The 16681-nt window shown below is 37.1% G+C and overlaps 1 protein-coding gene, 1 long non-coding RNA gene and 1 other non-coding gene across 5 annotated transcripts in view; 2 read left to right on the plus strand and 1 right to left on the minus strand.

Annotated features, from left to right (window-relative positions):
- Positions 1-16681, plus strand: part of SYT1 (synaptotagmin 1) — a 577710-nt gene that overhangs the window by 536451 nt on the left and 24578 nt on the right. The gene's annotated exons all lie outside the window — the stretch shown is intronic.
- Positions 1-16681, minus strand: part of LOC129525958 (uncharacterized) — a 62250-nt gene that overhangs the window by 17483 nt on the left and 28086 nt on the right. The gene's annotated exons all lie outside the window — the stretch shown is intronic.
- MIR1252 (microRNA mir-1252) lies at positions 8476-8585 on the plus strand. Its single transcript, NR_106464.2, has one exon. It is a non-coding gene; the product is annotated as a microRNA mir-1252 (primary transcript).

Raw genomic sequence — 16681 nt, forward strand, 5'->3', positions numbered from 1 at the left:
AAACTGACTATATCAACATTTAAGGTCATGTATTTGTAGGCTTATTGGGGGCTGTATCAAAAAAAAAGTCACTAATGAGAGATCACCTACAAATCCAAGAAATTCAGCATGCTAGTGTAGATGTGAAAGTGTGGTTTTCATAGTGCTCCAAATATTTTCTTTTTCTGGATAACTTATTTTAAGAAGCCCTTCAGTAAACAGTTCTGATTTGATAGCAATAACCAACCACAAACACAATTAGTCAGTATATTAGATAAGCCCAAGATTGGTTGAAGAATAATGCAAACCTCAAAATAACAATGATGTAAATGACATAGAAATGTATTTCTCTGAAATATGAAATAAGGTAAAGATAAACAATCCAAAGCTGACATGGGGTCTTCATCTATCACAAGGAACCTAAGCTGCTGTCTTTCTCTTCTGCCGTCCTCAGCATATGGCTTTCATGTCATGGACCTGTGTGGCACATGAGGCTCCAGACAATGAAGAGAAAAAGGGAAAAATAAGTGTGAACCTATGTCCTTTACTGAAAGTCCCACATGGTACTTCCACTTACATCTCGATGGTCATGAATCTAGTCTTGACCACCTGCAAGGGAAGCTGGGAAATGTAGTCTTTTATTCTAGGTGGCAATGTGCCCAGCTAAAAATCAGGGTGCTAAAACTAAGGGAAGGTGGTGAAATGGGTACTGAAGGAGGCAACACCTAGTTTTGGTCATGGTCAGATTCTCTGGCTCCTTGACTTGCTATCATTGTCAGATCATACAGTGACTTAGCTTTCCATGCATATTCATATTTATTTATATAAATCAAACCTTTTGTGTTTTACTAACATAAATATAAATATTTGAAACAAACATAAATATATGTATTTACATAGAAATATATATGTAATTGTAGAAATTTTGAAATGTAGATAATTAGAAAAAAGTGCTAAGCAATCATAAAACTCACCACCCAGAAATAAGTGCAGTTGATTTTATGGTACATTTTTCCAGGTTGATTTTCATATACACATGTGTATCTATATACTTCTCTTAATACAATTGAAACATACAAAGCACATCATTTTTAACCTCTTTTTTTTTTTAGCAATGATATATTGAGGCATCCTTCTGCACCAATATTCTTTTCAACATTGTTTTAAATTGCTATAGATCATTTCATGATATCATTCCACTATTTAACCAACATCCTGTTGTTGGCATGACGAGTCTGTACAGGTCTGAAATGTTACAGTAGATAGTTAGTCAGACATGAACAGGGCAGTAGAAAGTTTATTAAAAAGCTTTAGAGCAGAAAGAAGTAAAGTACACTTGGAAGAGGGCCACACAGGTGACTTGAGAGATCAAGTCCACAGTTTGACCTTTTGATTTGGGGTTTTATACATTGGCATGCTTCCTGGGTCTTGTGTCCCTTCTGCCATGATTCTTCCCTTGGGGTGGGCTGTCCGCATGCACAGTGGCCCGCCAGTGCTTAGGAGGAGCCACATGCACAGTGTGTTTACTGGAGTTGTATGCATGCTTACTAGAGGCTCTCTTCCCTTACCAGTCAAGTGTTCCTATAAGGTAATATACCAGTTAAACTCCACCATCTTGCCTCTTAGTTTGCATGCTTCAGCCCACTCGCCCAACTCCTGAGATCTTATCAGGAAGCTGATCACTAGTCTCAGGTTTTTCTATGTATTGGGAGACTACTTTCCCTGGGGCTGGCTGCAACCAATTATTATTTTAGAGAGTCAGTTAATAATTGTCTGACCATCATCTGATGGTTGCCTGACATTCCTGGGTGGGGGATGGGAGGGTGGTCTCTCCTGTCCTGCTCATGTCTGACCAGCCACCTACTGTAACACTATTGTTAATCATTTTGAGTTTTTCTGTATTATAAACCACACTGCAATTAACATCTTTGTTACTAAATCTTTGTTCATATCCACAATTACTTTTAGAAGTAGTTTTTCTGATCAAATAATATGCATATCTTAAAGCTTTGATATGCCAAATTCCTCTCCAGAAAAATTAACATTTTACATTGTTACCCTACTATCTGAGTATATGCCAATACCTTTTGCCCAGCAATAAACATCATATAATTTTTTTAAATTCTTTACCAATTCAATAGACCAAAACATCAGCCTCAGGTTAACTATGCCTTTGATCACTACTGAAGTGGAACATTTCCCCTGCCTTTATATTTAGCCTTTTTTATTATTGTGGAAAGATATTAGAGGAGAGAAAGAAGCTCATGGGCTCAAATTTGGAAACACTAACTTCAGACTGAAAGGAAAAAGCCTCTGGTTCTGAAGATAAGTCATGTATGCTAACTCAGAATGGCAACATAAAAGGAGAGGTTATCCTTCCATTTCAAGAGGCAGTCAATGAAGCTGTCACCTGACCTCTTCCAATAAGGTACCCAGATATTTTCCTCCTTTGAAGAAAGAAGCCACCATGATCTTGGCTCGCATTGTGTTGAGTTTGAAGGACACTGCTTCATATGTGATTTATGGGTTTTCTCCCAGCACAGTTTTTCCCTTGACTTGACTGTCAAGCTCCTGTCTCTGCAGAGTGGCAAGTGAAAATATTCCAAGGGGCTCAAATGTAATTCAAGTAGTCAATAAACCACAAGATCTGTCAGCTCAACTATTTTCATACCAAATAGGATACTCCCCATCTAAATGTGTAACTGAGCCGAAAACAACTTTGTGCCTTTAAATATCTGATGTTGTGTCACGTTTCACTACATTTAAAGCCAATACAGTAAGTAGCCAGATCACAATATGCCAAATAGCTGTTTGTATCATTTCCTCATATTTGCTAAGTAGAGAATTTCAAATACCCTAGGCACATTCTATATGTGAATGGGATGATATATTTTCTTGCTTCTGTGTTGTATAAAATACTCTGGAGTAGTTAATTCTTTGCAAGTTTTTAAACCTTTCCTCATGGTCAAAAGCTAAATCATAAATCAAGAATTAACGTAAGAGAAAGTTTGAATACTCTCTCTTAATTCCCAGTTAGATTATAAAGACAAAACTTCAGGTAATTTCATGCCTAAATAGTAAGGTACAAATAAAAACAGGAAGAAAAAAATTATCCTCTAACAGCAATATCAAAAATTAAATATTGAACCATAACTCTTTTTTCCTCTGTAAGCCTAACACTTCTTTTCCATATATGTAAGGAAGGCAAATATGCATTTTTTGTTTACAATTTAGGCTGGGACTGCTACAGTGACTCACCTGGAGTACACCCCAATGAAAATTTAGTGGGCAATAACACAGAACACCATGCCCATAAAATTATAAAACATTATTGGGGTCTGCCCATTCTCCAATTGTCTTGCTGAAGTCTATTTTTCTTCCTCTATAGGAGAAGCTATTTAGAGTCAAGCATCATTAAATCAAAATGCAAAGGAAGGAGAAATTGAATGTGGGTTAATTGCATTCTGAATGCAACTGAACCGCAGTTGGTACAAATTACTGGCCTATAAGAATGCATTGTGCCTACCAGGAAGACAAGTATTTTGGTGAAGCCGGAGTATGGGTGTGTACCAGGAAGTGGCAGCAGATGAGGATTCTGAGTGTGTTTGTGTGTGTGTATGTGTGTGTGTTGGCAGGTGGGGACACATTAGATCCTTGTATGTTGTACTAAGCAGTTGGTACTTTGTCCTGAAGCATAGCTCTCCCAGGAGAATTGCAGCTACTGTCTAGGAGGATCCCAGTCTATGCAATTTGGCACACTCTGTGTAATCTTCTCTCCTTTATCACACAAAGAAGTCCTATACCTGCAATCTTGCTAGAGAAGTAAAACCTGTATTCCTTATCAGTAGATCTACAGGGTAATAAAGGGAACACTATGATGGGAGCAGCTGTAATGGAATTGAAGACCTCTTTCTTCTTGCCATCAACTGCCTGAAGATAAAAAGAATACAATTAATATAAATAAAGGGCAGAAAGGCACTGACTCTAAGGCAATGAAATTTTGTAATAGGAGTGGAAAGAAAGCAGAGACGAATGAGGGCTACGAGAATCACAACAGGCTCCTGGGAGGAGGTGATACTTGCTGTCCCTGCCAGACGTAAAGCATAATTTTCAGGGTCCTCAAGAATTAAGTGGCAATAGGACTCAAAAAACCATTTCTCCAATAGGAATATAGTGATGTGCAAAACAGACAAATCTCTGGTCTCATGGCTCACCACAGAAAACACAGGTACTTGTATTTTTTTGCAGGGCCTTATTAGGTTACCTGTACCCAAAGGATTTAGGTAACTCTTCCTTTATATATTTTCCATTTTATTTATTTATTTATATAGAATTATTTGCTTGCTTATTTACAATTTGTTTGTTTGTTTAAATTATAAAAGTAATATGTGTTTATGGCAGAGAAGTAAAAACAGACCAGAAGTATAAAGTTTCTCTCTCCCCTGCCCTACCCAGTCCTTCCATTAAGAGATAGCCAATGTTAAAGTGTTGCATGAGCATCCTTTCAGAAATTTTTCATACATGTGCAAGCATAGATTTATGTTATATATAAATATTATCATACTATTTTACTTTTTCATGTAACTGCTGTAGTGATAGCACCATAATGCTGGTATAAAAGGGACTCCACCAGGGCAATCTGGTTGGAAAGAGGGTCTTGAAGCTCCATTGCAAAACACTTATGTAAAATAGAATATCAATTGTTCATATCAAAGAAAGGAATGTGCTGGAAAGTGGAGACAGTAAAGCCCCAGCAAGTAATTCCTTGGTTTTAGCACTTAAACATTTTTGTATGATAGCACATAAATAGCTGCCTATGATTCCCTTGAGTGAATGGACCAAAATTTCTTGATCATTCCCCAACAGTAGACCTGTAGATTATATGTAGAGTTTTTGCCTTCATAAACAACACTATTTTGAATCCCTTTGTACAAAGCTTATACTTAGGCAAGGGAACCTATAACATAATTCCTATAAGCAGAATTCCTGACTGAAAGGGAATATGCATTTTAAATGTTAATAGATGTTGCCAAAATTAAGCCAATTTTCCAGTTTGCAGTTAATGGGAGAGGACGTTGTTTTTTTAAGGCTTTCCTTATAGAAAGAAAGTGCTGAGTAATGCGGCCACAGAACTAGTTCTGCTAGCTTAAGTTTCAAAGTCTACCTACCCATTTGCAACTAGGATCCAAGCCAGGCTTTACATGTTCAGCTTTCTCTGAGCTTTTGATAACGAAGCTGTTTACATTAGTAATCCAGCTAAACTGTGGAGTGGCATAGTCCCATTTACATTGAGAATCATTTTTGTTTTAGCTTGTGGGAGTGTAAATTACTATTAAAGGAGTTTCATTTCAAATCCAAAGAACATTCTATTGAGAAGAAAACTAATAAGAGAGAGGGAGCCATGAAGGCCAAGTCTGAGCTGCTGACAGCAATGCAGATAGAAAGAAACAAGGCAAGGCAGAGAAACAAGTTCAGGGAATTGAATAAGAAACGGTGTCACAGTCACATGATCACAGTCATATGATCATGAAACAAAAGGTATGGTAGATATTTGCCTGGAAGTCCCTTAGGAAATGATGGCAGCAAGACCAGACGGCAAAAACAAAAAGTTGAACATCTTTGCCATTTTCATTTCATGTCCAAATGCTTCTTAGAAACATACAACCTTATCGGCATTAACATTTTGACATTTTATGTATAGATCCTCTTCTAAATAGAGTTTAGGTTTATATTCATATTATTGTAGTAAAATAACAGATGATCACTATTTTTTCAAAGATTAAGAAATATGACTCAGAAAAATGCGAGCATTGGTAATTTAGTTTTGGGCTTTGTCAAATATCTTTTAAAAAAACTCAGCTAATAATACACTAAGGCTTCTCATACATAATTTATATTGTTGATTAAAACCTAAGAATGGAAGGAAAAGGCTAAGTCTAATTTTTTTGCTAAAAGAATGAGTAAAAAGTAATCAGCCATGTTAATATTTCAAACAGCAAACTATTTGAAATGCATTTCTGCTTTGAAAGGAAAATTTGAGATGAACAAGTTCTATTATACACTATTGATAAAGAAAGAAGATATAAAAGATACAATATACTCTTAAAAATGATTGCACTTTCAAGGAAACATAAAAGAATAGCTTCTTTTTTGGCCAGTAAGAAAACTGAAGCCCTGTGTAGTCATAAATAGCAAAAATACAACGAAAATCCTAATATGTGTGTGTGTGTGTGTGTTTTCTCTGCTTCAAGATTCCTATAATATCTAACAATGATATATTTGTAACTTACTGTGAATTGCAAAGCATTTGTCAATTGTCAGTTATCAAAAGTGTCTCTGAAAATTTGAGGTAGCAAAAAACAAAGAAACAATGAACATGTTCATTTAGTCTTCCCTGCTTTTACAATTTGTCATGGAAACCTGTGTCTTCCTCCTAATCATGTTTTCTTAAATGGTACTTTTATTTAGGATTTCGTGATTGAGAGTTTGCGTTTTCTGTTTGCTAGTTGATAGGTTAGGTGGCCAGGTGGTTGGTTTCTCTTCATCCAATTGCATACAGTGTATTTCTAAAAGGATTTTTAAGGAAATGTGGAATATCATGTGGTAATGTGCCCTGTTGCTCATTCCTCCTAAATCTCTCTCTTATCTCCACCTCTGCCTCCTTTCCCGCGGCCTGCCTTGGTTTAGGCCCTCACCACTTCTCTACTGATGACAACAGCCTCTCAAAGCCCAGCCCCCTTGGCTCCTGCCTTGACGTTACTGCCAATGGCCTCATCCTAAAGCAAAAATCTCATTATGCCTCTCTCCTGTTTAAAATATTTAATTGGTTTTAATTAGCTTCTCACTACCTTCATGATGAAATTCGAATTCCTTAGAATGCTCTGCAAGCCCTTTCATGACAAGGCCCAGGCCTGCCTCTCCAAATGGCATCACTTGTAAATGGCATCATTTACCCTATGCTCCAGCAGTAATAACACTATGCATTCACACAGGGGAGGTTTTGTGGGTGTCGGTGCTCTCCCTGAACTGTCATCATAGTATCCCCCCACTCCCACCCCCCACTTCAACCTGGAGAACCTCTAAAGTTGTGCTTTTCTGTTTTTCTTTTGCATATCATGTCCTGAGAATCTTGTTAAAAAGACTTTACTTCTGTGGGCCTAAGATGGGGCCCGACGTTCTGCATTTCTAATCAGTTCCCAGGCAATGCTGGGAACACATATTGAAGACAAAGCTGAAAAACCTTACTCTACCATCACTCCCTCTGTGAAAAACTCGCCTGCAAAGCTGATCTACACAAAGCGTCCTCTTTCTAATGTTTATGACTTGTATATAGAACATGTACAGGTCTTCTTAGATGTCTCACGCCTTATTTAATTACTTGGTTATAGGTCTGTCCCTGTAATCACTTGTCCATCATCAAGGGCTGGAACAGTGACTGCTGCTCCTTGTAGTCCCAGCGCTAACATTTGGTCCAGATGTATAGGAATTTCCTAGAAGTATTTTGCATGGAAACTAGCGAAAATTTTTCACTTGGTGCCCGAATGATCATTTCATAAGGTGTTGTTAAAAATGTCCACTGGATGGAAGGTTACGCTAACTTTTTAGCTCTCAAATTCATGGTTTTTCTTTATGTTATTGACAATCTCTCCAGTGGGGTTTTGGTTAGGGGGAGGCTTAAAAGTAATTGATTTATGATTCTTTTAACCAACATGTAAGTCAAGAGGCTGGCCAAGAGTTTGAAGAGCCCAAACCTGTTAGACAGTAAACCAATTATCTTTGTGGCCTTGTGGGTGACTTCACCACCCCCACTGCATAGCACAGCCCTGCCTGTTTCCAAAACACCTGGCCTTGCACAAAAGAATGAAGAAAGAGCCAAGGCACAGAGAATATTCTCCAGCAAAGAGTTTGGGCAAGAAGTCTTAAAGATGTCTGAGTAGAGAGACAATTAGTGGAAACAAACATCTGTCCAAGGTTTCTCCCATCATGTCATGAACTTGACAAGAAAGGCCAGCAGTAACTCTTCCAACCGTGGTAACCAATGGCCCTGAAATTTGTTCAATATCAGGTATATCAGAGCCTGAGAGATAAGAGTGGTTTTCAATGCTGTATGCACATTAGAATCACCTGGGAAGTGATATTTGTAAAATATGAACACCTGAGGCCCCACCCCAGAACAGCTAATTCAGAATTTCTGGGGGAATGGCCAAGGAGTCAGTAGATTTTAAAACTCAGGTGATTATACTGTGAAGCCAGAGTTAACAACCACTGATAGAGGGTAGTACCTTCTTCCCCTATGGGTGCCTCAGAAGTGAACATCTACCTTCAGCTTACACATCCCACTAATTGGCCACTGAGTCTTACTTATTTTAGGCAAAATGAAACCAATAGAAAGTTTTGCCTTTTCTCTATGTAGAAGGGACTAATGATTCTATAAGAATTTTTAAATTTCTACTCACATTTCCCATCACACAGTTGTTGAGAAATTGGTAAGTTGAGAAAAAATGTGAGGTGTAGAAAGAAGGAAGTTGAATTCATTTAGAAAAGAGAATTCCAAATGAGCTTAATTTCCTTTTTTCTAAATCTTAATAATCTACCTTGCTTTTCTTCTCCTTCCACTGCACCCTTTCTCCATGAATTCATCAGTCACAGTGGTAAGCTCACAGTATCCGGCAGCAGGTCAGGTGGGATCACACTGGCTAACAAAGGATCTGAGGGTACAATGCAGAAGTTGCCAGATAATGGGATTCAATTACATTTCTAAGCATAGACTTCTCCAGTGTTGGCTGTTACACTGCCCAATGTGGAAAAGCACTGCTTTATCTACATGGCAAGTGCTTCATACATTTTAGTTGAATCTGACTTAGAGTACCTCAATTTTTTTAATGAAATATTTGAGGTCTACAATAGTAAGTATAAATAATAATATAATGAAGACTCTTGTACCTATCACACTAAAGAAATAAAACCTAACATCTATAATCAAAATAGCCTATGTCCTCTTTATCTCCTTTCTCTCATTCTCTCCTCAGAGGTAACTGTTACCTTGAATTTATGATTCCCAACCCTGTTTACTCATTTTGTTTGTCATTCCAATGTATGTTTTTATGACACACACAGTTTTGGTTTTGTATGTTTTCAGCCGTATAAATGGCACTTTACTGTATGTATTTTGTGCATTTTCAAGCTTTATATAAATTGTATCATATATCCTTCTGCAACTTGACTCCATATTTCATTCTTGGGATGTATCCGTGTTGATTAAAGTAACGTTGTTACTTTTTATGGCTGTATAACATGCCATGGTAGGTAAATACCCCAGTTGGTCAGCTAATGGATTTTTGAATTGTTTCTAATCTCTTGCTGTCACAGACAATACAACATAGCTCCTTGTGCAAATGTGGGTGAGTATTTCTAGATATTTACATAAGAGTGGGATTGCTGGAATGTAGGGTATGCACAATTTTTAAATTTCCTAGATGTATTAAATAACACCCCAACCAGAAGTGTGTGAGCTTTCCTATTGCTCATATCCTTGCCACGTTGGCACTGTTAGACTTTTAAATGTTCGGCCAATTTTAACTGGTGAGTTTTCCCTTAAAAACCCTGAAGAGGGCAGCATATCCTGGTAATTGCTGCATCTTATACCTGCATTTCAGTTTATGGGTCCCTCCCTTCTTTACTGGTTGAAATCCTTTGACCTTCTCAGTTACTCTTCAACACACTCTCTCACCTCAGTGAGCTCTGGGCAGTATCTTAGAAGGACAGACAATATAACACTATCTCAAAGCTGAAAGTTACCTCCAGCTTTTTCATTCCACATTCCTGGCACACTTCTGTCCTCTGACAAGGAGGAGGTAGGGAAACAGAAACAAGTCAGTCTGGAATTAAAACACTTTTTCCAGTTCAAAGTAGCACAAGAGAGATATGATGTGAGTAGAGAGTAGTCTTCCACCATTCTAAAGCAGTGGTTTGTAATCTAAATAGAAGAGCATTGCACACTATCAAAAACTATGCTTATGTAAATGGGAGAAATACTGAGAAGTAGGAAAAAGTATTGCAAAGTGGTAGTAGCATTGTTTTTCTTCTAGAATAAAAGATATTTACTCCTTTGCCTTCTCAGTTACATTGTTCCTGGTTCCCTAAGGAAAAAAAAAAGTGTTCAGCTTCAGAACATCTCCTAGAATTTCTCTTGTTTAATACCAAGCTAAAGTCCTGCCACTTCCAGAGTTCCACAGTGGGAATGCAACCTTCACAAAGATGCTTTCCTTTAAACAAAGCAGATGTGAAATTGAGCCATGCTTAAAGATTTGACATGGCTGCTTTAGGAGGGAATTTATTGTTAGTACTTTCAAAGTAGACCTAAAAACACCACTCTGCTTTTTTTATTCCTGAACTGGATTTTAAGATCGTATTGCTTTACAATAAATGAATGAATAAATAATAAAATTTTATTTTGGGGAGGAGGAAGTAGAAAAATAAATATGAATTGTTTTGGAATTGATTGCTATTTTGAGTTATTAAATCGTTTTCCCATCCATTGTGGTAGATGAAACTTCCTCCAAATGAGATCTGCTGCTTTTTCATTACTGTCTTGAACTCTTTTATATGCTGGTGTGTTTTATAAGTTTCTAAGGTGCACCATTTAGAGAGTCTGTGCTTCTGAACTGTTTAACCATAGTTTCCTTGTTCAAGGAACACCTCACTGGAGTTCAAAGGTCACACTTTGGAAAAATGCTAGCATAGCTATTCTAAAGGTGGCTACACCATCATTACTAACCATTCTGGCCAGAAATTCACAAGACCCAATTATATGTCATCTTGACTTAAATTCTTTCATGATAGAATATCTGTCTTGACATGCTGGTTGGTATACATATTGCTTTTGCATTGAATGCTGTTATGGAGACATTTGAAGCCAGTCTAATTTTTGCTTTATCCAATGTGACACTTTTTTTGTTTTTTTGTTTTCTGTTTTTTTTTTTATTGTTGGTGGTGGTGGGTTTTTTTGATTGTTTGTTTTCTCAGATTCCCAAAGAATGTCTTTATACTTGAATTTTAAGTATTCAATCAGGGCTGTGTTAAGCATTCTGTTATCAGTATTTCCTAGAACATGGTATGTTCTTTCAATCTATAAATGTGGTTATTCTTTCTCTTTAGTGAAATTTCCTTGTGTGGTATTTGTGAATACTTTTCCTGTTCCATTTATTGAAACTTCTCCTTCAGGGACATCAATTTCCTCATGTTAAGTGCTTTTGAACTCCAATCTGTCACCTTCTAATTCCTTTGGTTCCCTTGTATTTACAAGCCATTCCTCGAGGCCGGTAATTTTATTTGCAGCCATGTTTATTTTGTTCCTTGCTCTGTCACCTTTTAAAAATTCACTCTATAATATTGTTTTTGTACTCAGCCTCCTTAGTTCTGTAACCTTCCTGGGGTTCTGTCAACTCATCTTTGAGCTCTTGTTTTTCTGAGTTCATGTTCTCATTAATTTGATTCATAGTACAAAGCACTTCTGAGGAATTTTGTTTTGTTCTTTGGACTACGTTTTCTTTAAAAGAGGGAGTTTCATCTTTCTTTTGCATGCTATGTTCCTTTCTTTTAAGGTTGATTGGTTTTGTTTATTTTCATTTGGGAGCATTGCCTTAGCATGTTTGGATGTTTGTCACTGATTTCCCCCATCTTATTCATACCTGAACAGCTTTATCCGGATCTTCTCTGTTATATCTAGTATAGGTGACTTATTGACTCAATTCCCATAGACTCTAACTTTTTTCCCCAAAGCTATGGTTAAAGAACTTGATTTTGGATACCATCCACTTAACTGCAGCCTAAGGAAATGGTGTAGGGAGTAGAGAGGGAAGGGAAAGCTCTGCTGAAGCTGTGTGACATCTGAGTTAGAACTCCTGGGCTCTGCACTTTTGGTTGCTCGTGCTCTCTCTCTCTCTCTCTCTCTCTCTCTCTCTGGGATTTGTTAGATACTTTGAACTACATTTTAATCCCTCTCTTTAATCAGAATACATATCCATCCTGAAGGGGAACACTCTAGGATTTTTTAAAATCATTCAGCAAATTTTTATTGAGCCCCTCTCCTTTGCAAGGCACATTCTAATCTAGGTGCTAGAAATAAGCTGTGTGAACAAATTAGACAAGATTCCCCTTTCTAATGAGTTTATATGCAATGTGGTATCTTTACTTATACATGCTCTGTCAGAAAGAAGCAGCCCACTTCTGTCCAATAGCCAATCCACTACCCTTCAGACAAAAATGAGAAAAATAAGGATAGTCATTTAGTTAGTTTCTCTCCAGATCTGAAGACTATAGTGAGGTCTTGAGAGTTCAGTAATTCACCAGTAAGGTTCCAGGGGCAGGAAGGGAGTTCAGGGTTAGAAGCTACACTGTGCCACTCCAAGATCTGTTCTTTTGTGAGCCAGCATTGTATGTGTGTGTGTCTGTGCGCCCACACGTGTGTGCACACCTGTGCATGCATGCTTTGTTTTGTTTTAATGTCCATATTATTAGGTTACAGTCTTTTCCTTATTTCATTGCTGACTTATTACTAGAAAGGAGGGAGCTAGTGGTTTTCATTGTTGGTATCCCTTGTTTTTAGTTCTGAGAGAAAGAGAAAGAGAGACTCTATAATCTGCTTTCATTCTATCACCTGAGCCTGGAGGCCTCAACTAGTTCTTTCAACTCTAATTAAGCCTTAGAGTCTGCAAGTATAAGACTGCTATGAAGTAGCTCTGCCCTCAGAATTTTGTAAGTACTTTAAGACACAGACAAACACACACACACACAACAAAACAAAACAAAAACATAAAGCTGAGGTGGTTTGGTTGGGTTCTTTGCCAGCTTAGCCTCTTACTCTTGGCTAAAAAACATTTCAAGGACTTAAACTGTGGAATAGTTCTAAGAAATTGCTTAGTCTTATCCCTGGACACTGCAAAATGGATTGCCTCAGATCTAAGAAACCCATTTATCAGAAAAATTCTTCAATTTCATGATATGTTATGGTCGAGATGTTATTGCACAATCCCACAGAAATCTAGTCCCTCTCCTAAATATGCCGAACACCTATACAGATGGAGGCAAGCAGAGAGAGGAAGTGAGAGTGAACACTTGTTCCTGAAATCTCCCAAGATACCGGCTCTGGGTTAGCATTAGAAGGCCTAAGCACCTGGATCTATTAACCTAAATAGAAAAAAGAAATAACCAAATACTTGTTGAAATAACCAACAAGTATTTGGTTATTTCTTTTTTCTATTTAGGTTAATAGATGGAGCATTACCTAAAAATGAGATGAAGCATCACCTACAAATGTCCCTCAAACAAGTCATACTTAGTTCAGATTATAAAGAGAGTATTTGATAAATGCTGTACGTATAAGGGAATTCGAATGGCACTAGCTTACAGCTTCTTGTGTCACTACCATGCCTCTAATGCAATTTCCCCCATCTAGAAATGTAATCCTCAGCCAGTTGCCTTGAAAGCTGGTTACCGTGGAGATGATTATCAGTATTATGATGACCTATTTAGAAGAATTTCTGCATCACCAGAAAACAAATAACCACAGAGAGAGCCTTTCAAATGAATCATGCTCTTTCTCTGAAAGTGCCTTTACAAACAAATGCCATGGATGTATTGTGTATGTGTGCTGTGTGTGGATTTGTTCATTATTTGTATTTGCAAAGGTTTTAGTGAAATTCCAGTTGTCTTTAGGCATGCCAAGAGTAGACAGGGTAGTACAAACAACAGGCATAAGCATATAGACATCTGTCCTCTTCCTACAATTTGAAATGCATGGCCATGGCTGTATTGATTTCTCAGCAATGTTAACATTTCTTTCATTTGTACAGTTTTTCTTGCTCATCCACTGCTTTTTGAGGCTTTTTAAGGACTGCTGGAATGTGGTTGGCAGGTGGTTGGTAAAGACTGGTTTTTACAAACTGATTGGCCATTAATAGCTCCTAAACACACTATGACTACTTGATGGCTATTTTGATTTTCTCAAAATTATGTCATGAAATATTCTCTTAACTTCTGTTTGGTCTCCCATTTTTCTATAAAATAGTTTTGTGTGTGATTGTATGCGACCTAGTGCTTTTTTTTTTTTAAGTTTTTAAATTTGTTATCCATTAATCATTGCCCTGCTCCTTATAGGAAAGACTGATTTTCAGCTGCTGCTCTTTTTTGGTTTTGTTTTGCTTTTGGTTTTTCTTCTTCTTTCTTTTTTTTTTTTGAGACATTTAATTTGCACTTGTAAAAATTTCAGTGATAAAAATTAAACTTTTATTATGTTCGTAGAAGCAGCAAATAACAATATAAGCCAAATGTTACCCTGAAGAGGTCAAACAGATCTAATATTTTCCTTCCAGTCTATGAAGGTCATGTATTATGGCATTTTTATATTTGTTCTTATTGTATTTTCAGGCACACTCCTTTTTCTACTCTCATCCTTCTACCCACTGTCACTTCTTCTAAGGTAATGGCAGGAATGTTCATATTTTCTGCTGTTATTTCATATCATCTAGCAAAGTGCTGGATAATTGATGTTTAATAAACCTGACCCCTTATATAACCTAAAAAGTTTCAAAAGTTCTTTAACCAGATAAACTCCATTTTTGTCTGTTCATGTTCACAATGGCCTTCCAGTCTAGGAATCTCCATTTTTTAAACCATGTATAGGCAGTCTGTTTTCCACAGAACATTTTGGGTTTAAGTCAATTAACTAATTTTGGCCCCATTTTCAATTTCTATACCGTAGACTTGTCCTTATGCCCAAAATCACATTGCTCTGAACTGAGGGCAAATATCAAATTCATATTAATCACCTCACTAATATTCTTAGGCTGGTCTAAATGCTATGTAAATCCCAATAAAAATCTTAGTGTGAAAAAATTTTCTTCAACTAAATATAACTCTTTCTCTTTCAATATTTTTTAGAAGAAAGTACATTGACATTTTAATTAACAAGTTCTTACTTAAATTTTAACTCCAAAGAGTCTAGCACAATATATTTAAGTAGTCAACTACACAGTCAGTGTAAAATGTTGACTTCTGTCCATCTAACACAGTTGTATAGGAACGGTTTTACCTGCAAAGCACTAATAATGCTTATTGGCGTATGGCCTTTGACTCATTTATACCATTTCCTAAAAGAGGCATGAAGGACACAGAGAGCTTTTCCATGTAACTCAGAGCCCATAAATGGTAGCTCCTCTTAGAATATTATGTCTACTCTCTTATTCAATTATTCAATAAAGATTGTTAACTCTCCCTCTAAAGCGGCCTTCAAATTAAGTAACAAGTCGTGAGTTGTTTGAAGCATATTCACATCCAGCCCTGTTTGATTAAAAAAAAAAAAATAGCCTTTCTGAAACCAGACTTGGAGTCCTAATCACCCAGAATAGTTCCAGACAAGATTCAGAATCAGACCTCTGACTCTGCCCAACAATTCCACTAAATTAATTCACTCTGCACTCTCTTGGATGGATTTGGAAGGCAAATCATGAGCTTGCTTTAGAGTATTTCCTCTTTGTCTAATCTTCACTCCTAGAAATGATAGTGCTTAGCATTTAGCACTTGCAATCCTTCCCACCCTGAAGCTAAACTGGGAAGAATGAGAGCAGAGTGTTCTAACCTTATTCATACCACAGGCAATTATTCAAGGAAAAAAAAAAAACATATTTCACAGCCTTTAATCAGATAAACTTGCTTTGTGAATAGAACACAATCTTCAGAAGAATGATGTGGAATAACTTTTCTCCAGAAACATTCCATGGCTTTATTCCCTCTTCTCTAAGAAAATTCATGTCCTTAACTGCTAGCTATCCAAAGCAAATCATTAACACCCCATGTGTCTTGCAATATTGTATGATAGTGATAATCTAATATTGATAACCTGCAGAACTGCTCACTCCAGGAAGCTATCAAAAAAATTATAAGCCAAGTGAAAAAAGTACAGCCACACAACAGAATGTTAATATTTATGTTTCTAATGACATTTTTAAAAAAGGTTTCTAATTAATGTAAATATATTATGATATGGTTTGACTGTGTCCCCACCTAAAATCTCATCTTGAATTCCAGTCCCCATAATCCCCACATGTCAAGGGTGGGACCAGGTGAAGGTAATTGAATCATGGGGGGAGTTTCCCCCATGCTGTCCTCATGACAGTGAGTGAGTCTCAAGATATCTGACGGTTTTATAAGCATCTGGCATTTCCCCTGCTTACAATTCTCCTTCCTGCCACCATGTGAAGAAGGACGTATTTGCTTCCCCTTCTGCCATGATTGTAAGTTTCCTGAGGCCTCCCTAAGCCATGCTGAACTGTCAGTCAATTAAACCTCTTTCCTTTATAAATTACCCAGTCTCAGGTATGTCTCCATTAGCAGTGTGAAAACAGACTAACACATATTAACTCACTACAGTTATTCCAGCTAATAATTTTTGTCATGTTCTATCCAATCTGGAACAGTACCTGTTAGGGTATTCCTGATGAGAAGCTCAGGGAGGGCACTGCTGGATAAATCAGCTGTTTACAAGTTTCATTCACCATTATGTTAGTGTTCAGTGAGTAAACTATGCCATTGAAGATTTCCAGGGACAATTCTTACGGGGCTGTGCCCAAGAAGTCCCCATAAGGTTTAGCGCCCTCACTCCAACATGCTGAGAGAATAAACCAAAAATCATGTATTCATTAAA

This window comes from Gorilla gorilla, chromosome 10 (assembly GCF_029281585.2).
Source record: "Gorilla gorilla gorilla isolate KB3781 chromosome 10, NHGRI_mGorGor1-v2.1_pri, whole genome shotgun sequence".
NCBI lineage: Eukaryota > Metazoa > Chordata > Mammalia > Primates > Hominidae > Gorilla > Gorilla gorilla.